At 49.4% G+C, this 7,149-nt stretch overlaps 1 long non-coding RNA gene across 1 annotated transcript; it reads left to right on the forward strand.

Moving 5' to 3' along the window:
• Positions 1–5,226: 5,226 nt before the first annotated feature.
• LOC120658680 lies at positions 5,227–6,018 on the forward strand. The gene is made up of 2 exons (XR_005668807.1): positions 5,227–5,593; positions 5,748–6,018. It is a non-coding gene; the product is annotated as an uncharacterized LOC120658680 (long non-coding RNA).
• The last annotated feature ends 1,131 nt before the right edge of the window (positions 6,019–7,149 follow it).

A 7,149-nucleotide genomic window follows, 5' to 3' on the forward strand; every position in this document is an offset into this window, starting at 1 on the left:
CCTGATCTCGCAGAAGAATGGGTGGATTTGTTCATACTAGTCAGATGGTTTGCTCGGGAAAATAAATATCTACACATGAGATTAGGGATTGGCGTACGCAAACATGGCACACAGACGGAACTAACCTGATGCAGATGAGCCACGCCTGAGGAAGCATTGACCGCACATAGCTGTGCCGTTCTAGGTCCGCCGAGATCGCCGTCCCCATCATCCCTAGGTGCCCGTAGTCTGCGCCGAGCGTCTTCATCTTCCTGGGTGAGCTCTGCTTGGCCACCATTTGTGCCTCCTTCGGGCAGCAGATCTGCCACAGCATGGCTCATTGCTCACTGGGTGGATAGGGGACGGGGCCGCTATGAGCCGCCGCTGTCGAGGAGTGATGGGATTGGCCAACCGGCGACGAAATCAGCTCCTTCAGGCTTCACCCCTTCCAACGTGGGGCGGTTTTGGTGAAACGTGCGGCGATCGGGTGTTTTGTTTCGGCGTGGCGCGGCAGAAAAAACCAGCCGCCGCAGGGGGGGAACGGGCCGGGGGTGCGCGTCGGCTCGTGCCGGGCGGAGCCGACGGTGTCGGGTATGGAATATGTTAGGTACTAAATAGAGCTACTAATATAATTTAATATAATATAATTTCTTTTCGGGTCAAAAGAGAGCTTTATTACTAGGTAGAAGGTGAACTGTCGCTTACAACCATGGCTTCAACGCACGCAGGCGCTCGGCCAAGCCACACCGCTGTGTGCATAGACCTTCTAGCTAGATGAGCTAACTCATTAGCGACACAATTACACTCTCTCTTAACCTTGACTATAGACCAGTCCACTAGCATCGACGCATGATCTTCAGCTTCTGACAAGATGAAGCTAATAGCCGACCGCTCCTCTCCACCACACAGAGCTTGAACAATTCTTGCACAGTCGGATTCAATGATGATTGGGCCTTGCACCCACTGGGATGCCAAGCGAAGCCCCTCCAGGCATGCCCGAGCTTCTGACTCCACGGCATCTTGGCACCTGAAAAGCACACGCCAAGCTGTGAAAATAATCTGACCACAACTATCTCGAGCAATGACGCCAATGCCTGCCTCCCCCGAGTTCGGGACGAAAGAGCCATCAACATTAATCTTGATCCATCCCTCAGGCGGAGGATCCCATTTTGAATTTCTCTCCTGTTCTCGACTAACCGGCTTAGGCTGTGTCCTATTGTCGGATGATGAACAGGGAGCTTTTCCTTTCTTATCGCTTCCCTCCAATCCAAGTCCCAGCAGAGTAGACTGCATGGAACACAAAGCAAATACATTTTGTCACACTGACTGGACCCTCTTGATGTGTGATATTGTTGTGTCTTGACCAAATTTTCCACAAGATTAGCTTAACGAGATCCCGCTCAGTCTCAGAACACTGGTCCAAGAGAAGAAGCACCCAATCCGGGCCTGTGTATCTGAATTGAGTTTCATCCGGGAAATGCCAATGATCACGCATGGCTGAGCGGAAAGCAACAGCCTGAGTACAAGAAACTGTGGCGTGATAGCTATTCTCCGGTTCCCTCCCACATATGGTACATATATCGCTTGGTTCCAAATGCCTGATGCTTTTAGCCCGTCTGGTAGGGAGAATATCTTTAGCTAATTTCCAGATAAACACGTTTACCTTGGGGGGAACATGGCCACTCCAGATTCGCTTCCATAACTTTCTTTCACCATCCGGTGATGAACTCGACGACTGCCCTTCTTGCCTCCACTTGAGATTCACTGACAGGTTATAAGCACTACGCACCGAGAAGATTCCACTTTTCTCAGCATGCCACGCAATAAAGTCCTCTGAAAATCTTTCGGGGATTTTGATTTTCATGATTTCATCAACATCCGGGGGGTTGAAGAATTGGATAAGCTTATCAAAGTCCCAATCTCTTACGTCAATGTTCAGTAATTCCGACACCCAACGCAGGCGACATCTTCCCTTCCTGGATGTGATCTTTAATGATGGAGCCCTGGGAATCCATGGATCACGCCAGATCCTAATTTGACTGCCATTCCCCACACGACATATTATTCCCTGCTTGAGCAACTCCAGCCCGTGCATAATTGCCTGCCAAGCAAGGTTTTTAAAGCGTTAAGGCGAGCCGAGGCGATGGGGAGCTGCTCAGTCGCCTAGGCGGGCTAAGGCGAGCCTTAAGCAAGGCGATGGGAAACCGCCTTGTCGCCTAGGCGACGCCTTAAAAACAGAGCTGCCAAGTTGAAGATGCATTAGCACAAAAGGCTGTATCCACCAGACTGCCTCTTGGGAAATATTTGGCCTTCAGCAAGCGGGCACAAAGACTATTAGGGAACTGAATTAATCTCCAAGCCTGACGTGCTAGGAGAGCTTGATTAAACAAGCGCAAATCTCTGAAACCTAAACCCCCCCAACATTTCTTCAGTGTCATCTGGTCCCAAGCAAGCCAGGCAGTTTTCCTTTTGCCATTTTCCATACCCCACCAAAAGTTCCTGATAATGCTTGTGAGATCATCACAAAAACCGAGAGGCAATTTGAAAACTCCCATAATATAGGTTGGCAAAGCTTGAGCCACTGACTTAATAAGAACTTCCTTGGCCGCACTGGACATGTTCTTCTCAGTATAATCCTTGAGCCTTTTACTAAGTCTTTCCTTTAGATTTTGAAAACGTTCACCCTTCATTCTTCCGGTAGGTGTTGGGAGACCAAGATATCTGGCCTCGAAAACTGAGCTTTCTACCTGTAGAATAGCTTTAACTCTTTCCTGATCCTCTAGCCGGCATTGGCTATTAAACATGATGGAACACTTTGTGGGGTTGATCTGTTGTCCAGTGCATTTTCCATAGGACTCCAAAATATCACGCACCACCTCTGCTTGTTCTTGTGAGGCTTTAAAAAATAATAAAGTGTCATCAGCAAAAAGTAAATGAGAAATACCCGGTGCATTCCTGCAAATTACCAGCTCCTTCAAGAGTCCAGTGGAAACCTTCCTATTAATCAATGTAGACAAACCGTCAGCAACAAAAAGGAATAAATATGGCGAAAGTGGATCACCTTGCCGTAAGCCACGAGTTGGTGTAAAAGGTGCTGACATAGCATCATTGAAGCGCACTGTGTAGCGAACCGAAGTAACGCAAGCCATTACCCGATCCACCCAAGTACTTTGAAAGCCCAGCTTCAGCAACACATTGTGAAGAAAACACCATTCAACCCTGTCATACACCTTGGAAAGATCCAGCTTGTACGCACAAAATTTACTCCTTTCATCTGCATTCGAATTGATAACATGTAAGCATTCAAACACAATTAAGGCATTGTCCGTGATCATTCGCCCAGGAATGAAGGCACTCTGATTTGGAGCGATAAGGTCCTGCAGCAAAGGCCTCAATCTATTAACAATGCACTTGGAGACCACTTTGTAAATAACATTACAGAGACTAATTGGCCTTAAATCTTTCAACTGTTCAGGATGTGGCACTTTTGGGATTAAGACAATGCAAGTATCATTAACTCCTGGAGGCATCATGCCGGTCACAAAGAATTCTTTAACAGCCCGACAAACTTCCTCTTTCAGTAGAGCCCAATTCCATTGGAAAAAGCGAGCTGGAAGCCCATCAGGCCCTGGAGCCTTCAGGGGTCTGATCTGAAACAAAGCATCACTAATTTCCTCGTCACTATACTCCTTGCAGAGATCAGAATTGCTTTGTGCCAAAACTATTGGCTCCAATAGATTGACAATAACTTGCGGATCCACCTGCTCATTTTTAGTGAAAAGATGACTGAAGTAATCTACAGCCATACCTTGCATCTCTTTCTGATCAGAAGACCAATTCCCATCCTCCTTCTTTAATCTCTTTATATTGTTCTTCCTAGCTCTCCATTGGGCTTGGCGATGAAAAAATTTCGTATTTCTATCGCCCTCTTTTAGCCATGAAATCCTTGATCGTTGGAGCCACATCATCTCCTCTCTATACAGAAGTTCATCTAATTTTCGCTTGGCTACCAATATGGCATCACGGTTCTGAATTGGATCAGTTCTTTCAAGGCACTCAAGCTCCTGTCTCAATTGTTCTAACTGCTTGGTAACATTACCGAACTTTTCTCTACTCCAACTCTTAAGATCCTCGGTGACAGTTTGCAGCGCCAAGGATAGAGACCCTAGATCACTACCAGGGTTCCTCCGTTGCCATGCTTTCTCTATAGTCACACCTAATTCCTCCTCACGCTCCCACATTATCTCATAACGAAAGGTCTGACCCTGAGATCGTCGTTGTCTTCGCTGCATCGAGAGAAGCAAAGCTTTATGATCCGAGCAGGAAGAAGTGAGATGTGTAATACTTGCCTCGGGAAAATTCAGCTGCCAGTCTGTGTTTGCAACTCCACGGTCCAATCTAACACGAACATTCCTACTGCCACCCTGCTTATTATTGTAAGTCCAGGGAAGACCAACAAAACCCAAATCATGCAAATCACAATGACTCAATACCTCCCTAAAATCCATCATCTGGCGTTCAGGCCTAGGAGTGTCTGAAAAGTGTTCATACTGCCATAAAGCTTCATTAAAATCCCCAATGACCATCCACTGACCAGCCCAAGCACCACATAACGAACGCAGCAGGTCCCACATATGCTTCCTATTATCCACCCTCGGTTCCCCGTAAATGAAAGTGGCTCGCCATGGAGCACTGTCAGGCGATTCCCTCACAAGAACATCAAAATAGCGCTCTCCTTGCGAGAGCAGAGACACATCAATATCCTCGTCCCAAAAAAGGGCCAAACCACCACTTAAACCATCACTGTTCACAGCTAAACAATTTTTCAAACCTAATTTCCATCTCAAATTTCTACTTCTAGTAGCACTCATCTTAGTTTCTGAGAGAAAAACAATTTTGGGGTTATGCAACCTAACAAAGTTGCAAAGTTACTGAACTGTCCGAGGGTTCCCCAACCCTCGACAGTTTCATGCTATAAGATTCATTGATCCTGACGGGGCTCTCCATGAGGTCCCGTCAGGTGTGTAGCTTGTGGATCGGATCGTCGACTGCGCTTTGTAGGGGATTCTCCATCATGCACAGGTGTGACATCCATCTTTACCTCTGCGATCTTCTCTTCCTTGTTCTCTAATTCCAGACCATTCTTTTCTAACTGTAAGATAGAGGCTGCAATCAATGGCGGACCCAGTGGGTGGGCCAGGTGGGCTGAGGCATACCTAAATTTTCAGCCCAAGGCCCAGGGAAAAAACCTCCACCCAGCTCTCCGGCTGCGTCGTCCGCCGTCCGCTTCCTGGCGGCTGTGTGCCTGCGTCGTCCCCGTCCGCGGCGTCTCCGGCCCTCCGCGTGATTGGCGAGACCGCGAGAGGCGAGCGCATCGCATCGGGCGCTAGCGTGCCGCCTCCGTCCTCGGCCTCCGCCCCTCCGCAGCTCCGCTCGTCTGCCCGACGCCGCCACGCCGGACACTCTACAGCAAGCCGTCGTTGTTTGGCTTGCCTGTGTGGCGCCGGCGGGCCAGCAGCGCTCCCTTCTCGCCGTCGCCACAAGCACGAACTCTTCCCTCCAGGCCTCCACAGTTCCACCCCTCCAGGCTCCAGCTCCGCTTCCAGGATTCCAGGTATGAAATTTCACAATAGGTAGAACCCTAACTGCCTAATCCGTGGCTAATTTTTTTTTACAGTGATTGAACAATTACAAATTAATGTAGCACATAGGAATTATTGATTCATGGGTCGATTGATTATTGACGGACTTTCATACTTGATCTGTAGAAATTCTGAATTATGAAGAGGAATGGGGATATTGCTTCTCTCTTTAGGAAGCATGAAGCAAAGAAATTTGCTGCTGCTGCTTTATCTCCACCAGCTCCGGCTACAAAAGTTGTTGAAGAGGGAGATCGGGAGCACGAGAGTGGAACTGAAGAAATTGTGGAATCTAGCCTTGTGCAATCTTCTGTGGTTTCAGAAATACATTTGGACTTAATATGTTTGAACCATTTGCATTATAATTTATGGACCCTTGGTACTTAATTGTTGAATTTAAGATGGCACCGTATCCTATGGAAACCACCCTTCCTATACAAACTTTGGAAACTCGAATCAGCACCATAGGATCCTCATGCAAGGGCCATCCCCAACTGACCCCAACCTGACGTGCGTTGCGCCTCCCCGTCCGCTTCCGTCAGCGCCGTAACGCCTCCGTCCGTTCATTTGCGCCCAGGACCTCCCGCCCCCGATGCTGCCGGCCCTAGGGCGCGCTCCGCCGGCGGACAGCAGCACCACCAGAGTCGCCGCCCTCCAGCAGGAAAACAAGCGCCGCCGCCCTCCATCTCTCCAGCAGCGCCGCCGCCCTGTCTTCAGTCTTCCTTTCGAATCCCCTTCCATTCCATTCCACGGGGACGAGATCCCCTGTTAAATTCCCAATCTGAGATGGTGATCCGCGACGAGATCTGAGAGAAGAGGCGCTGCGTGCGGCGCACACTGCTCCCCGTCCCCTCGTGCCTCCAGCACCTCATGCTTCACGACCTGGAGCTCGTCGCAGGTGCCGCCGTCATAGCTGAGAAAGTCATCGACTTGGAAGCTGTACTCGTCTTGGCCGCCGTGCCCTTGTTGAGCTTGCTGGTGTTGCACCGGCGCCTCTTGTTGTGCGTGTGTAACGGCGCCGGCACTGCTGCGTGCTTTCGTGAGGCGGAGGAGGAGAAGGTTGGTGACCTTGAAGGGCAGCGCGGACGGCGGCGGCGGCGGTTGTTGCAGCGTGAAGGCGGCGGCGGCGCCGGCTGCCCGGGGCCAGAAGTTGGTGCGGGTGTTGGAGCCGGCAGCGTCGGGGGCGAGGTCCTGGGCAAACGGACGGAGGCGTTACGGTGCTGACGGAAGCGGATGGGGAGCTGCAGTGCACGTCACGTTGGGATCAGTTGGGGATGGCCCTTAGATGAGGATTCTACGGTGCTGATTCGAGTTTCCAAAGTTTGCATAGGAGGGGTGGTTTCCATAGAATACGGTGCCATTTAAGATATGCAATGTTATATACTGAATTATAAGAGTTTTTTACCGAATTATATAAGATATATATACCGTTTGTATACGGACAATATACCGAATTGCAAGTGAAAAAAAATATCGCGGCATACCCTTTACTCAAATCCTAGGTACGCCACTGGCTGCAATATTAGTATTA

Source organism: Panicum virgatum, chromosome 2N (genome assembly GCF_016808335.1).
Source record: "Panicum virgatum strain AP13 chromosome 2N, P.virgatum_v5, whole genome shotgun sequence".
NCBI lineage: Eukaryota > Viridiplantae > Streptophyta > Magnoliopsida > Poales > Poaceae > Panicum > Panicum virgatum.